The following is a 2,259-nucleotide window of genomic DNA, read 5'->3' on the forward strand; positions in this document are numbered from 1 at the left end:
ACAGACCTTTTTAAACTTTACATTTTGATATTGCGCTGGAAGATTCTACTGCTCAATTTCCCAGGGCACCTCCCTGACTCGTCCCTGCTGTGGTCACAGTCCTCTGATAATTCATCTGAATGGCCAGAAAAGCAGCTGGGGCTTCCCAAGATGTTCCCAACTCCGTACCTTTCTCTAGTTCTCCACACAGTACCTCCAGGAACCCAGAAGCTCTTTGGCCAAGGTCGTCTCTGGTCCCTTAAAACCATTTGCTTAGCCTTTATCGATGCCCTTATTGCTAATGCTAATAATAATAATAATGGTACTTGTTACATACTTACTATGTACCAAACACTGTTCTAAGTGCTGGGGTAGATAGAAGTTAATCTGATTGGACACAGTTCCTGTCCCACATGGGGCTCACAGTCTTAATCCCAGTGGAAAGAGCACGGGCTTTGGAGTCAGGGCTCATGAATTAGAATCCCAGCTCTGCCACTTGTCGGCTGTGTGACTGTGGGCAAGTCACTTAACTTCTCTGTGCCTCAGTTCCCTCATCTGTAAAATGGGGATTAAAGACTGTGAGCCCACGTGGGAACTGATTCCCCTATGTCTACCCCAGCGCTTAGAACAGTGCTCGGCACTAATAAACGCTTAACAAATACAACATAATTAATCCCCATTTTACAGATGAGGTAGCTGAGTAGATAAGGCAACTATTCTAACACTGTTAATCGATAGAGAATGGTATAGCTGCTAAGCCCAATTTGGATTCAGTTGAATTTTGACTAAAATATGTTTTAAGAGTTTCTTTAACTCTCACAGGCTGCTGCCTGCTGTGTTGTTTTAGACTGGAATGAGATGGGTATGTTACAAGAAAAGCTTGTTGGAGTGTTGTAGAATTTCAAAAAATAGCCAGAAGACCTTTATTACGAAACTTCATAGACTTTTTTTTATTTAGGAGAAGTTCTATGAGCTAGAGAGGAAAGCAGCATGTCCTATTGGATAGAGCACTGACCTGGGAGTCAAGGGTCATGAGTTCTAATCCAGCTTCAACCACTGTCTTGGCAAGTTACTTCACTTCTCTGTGCCTCAGTTACTGGTCTGTAAATGGAGATTGAGACTGTGAGCTCCATGTGGACAGGAACTGTGTCCAAACTGATTAACTTGTATCTACCCAGCACTTAGTACAGTGGCCTGGCACATAGTAATGCTTAACAATACCATTATTATTACTATTAATGCACATTTTTTGTGCACTTTGATCTTTCTTACTCTCATTCCCTAGTGAGTTCTGCCTTTTTTTATTATTTAGTGGTATTTCTTAAAGCTTACTATGTTCCAGGCACTGTTTAAAGCACTGGAGTAGATAAAGCTAATCAGGGTTGGAACAGTACATGTCCCACATGGGGCTCACAGTCTTAATCTCCATTTTACAGATGAGATAACTGAGGCACAGAGAAGTGAAGTGAGTTGTTCTTGGTCACACAGCAGACAATGGTGGAGCCTGAATTAAAATCTGGGTTCTTTTGAGTGACTTTCTGGTCTGTGCTTTATACACTAGGCCATGCTGCTACTCATTATATAGCACCCATATAAGTTCTAAAGCATTTAGTATTCAACTTTCAGACCCTGCAAGTCATGGAAGGGGCAGAACAAGGAAATTTCCTTGGAATAAGGTTACTTAAAGAAATAGAGATAAAGAGAAAGACGACCGAAGGTAATTGTGGCACAGAGAAGTTGAGCGACTTGCCCAATGTCACACAACTGACATGGTGAAGCTCAAATTAGAACCCAGGTCCTGTGACTTCATGCCATTGTCTTTCCACTAGGCCACATTGCTTCTCGCTTCCCAACTCCTCGTCCTGTTCATTCATTCATTCATTCATTCAATAGTATTTTATTGAGCGACTTACTATGTGCAGAGCCTGTACTAAGCGCTTGGGAATGACAAGCGGCAACAGAGTCCCTGCCGTTTGACGGGTCTTACAGTCTAATCGGGGGGAGACGGACAGACAAGAACAATGGCAATAAATAGAGTCAAGGGGAAGAACATCTCGTAAAAACAATGGCAACTAAATAGAATCAAGGCGATGTACAATTCATTAACAAAAATAAATAGGGGTAACGAAAATATATACAGTTGAGCGGACGAGTACAGTGCTGTGGGGATGGGGGGAGAGGTGGAGGAGCAGAGGGAAAAGGGGAAAAAGAGGTTAAGCTGCGGAGAGGTAAAGGGGGATGGCAGAGGGAGTAGAGGGAGAAAGAGGAGCAGAAGAGGAG

Source organism: Ornithorhynchus anatinus, chromosome 2, assembly GCF_004115215.2.
Source record: "Ornithorhynchus anatinus isolate Pmale09 chromosome 2, mOrnAna1.pri.v4, whole genome shotgun sequence".
In the NCBI taxonomy this organism is placed as follows: domain Eukaryota; kingdom Metazoa; phylum Chordata; class Mammalia; order Monotremata; family Ornithorhynchidae; genus Ornithorhynchus; species Ornithorhynchus anatinus.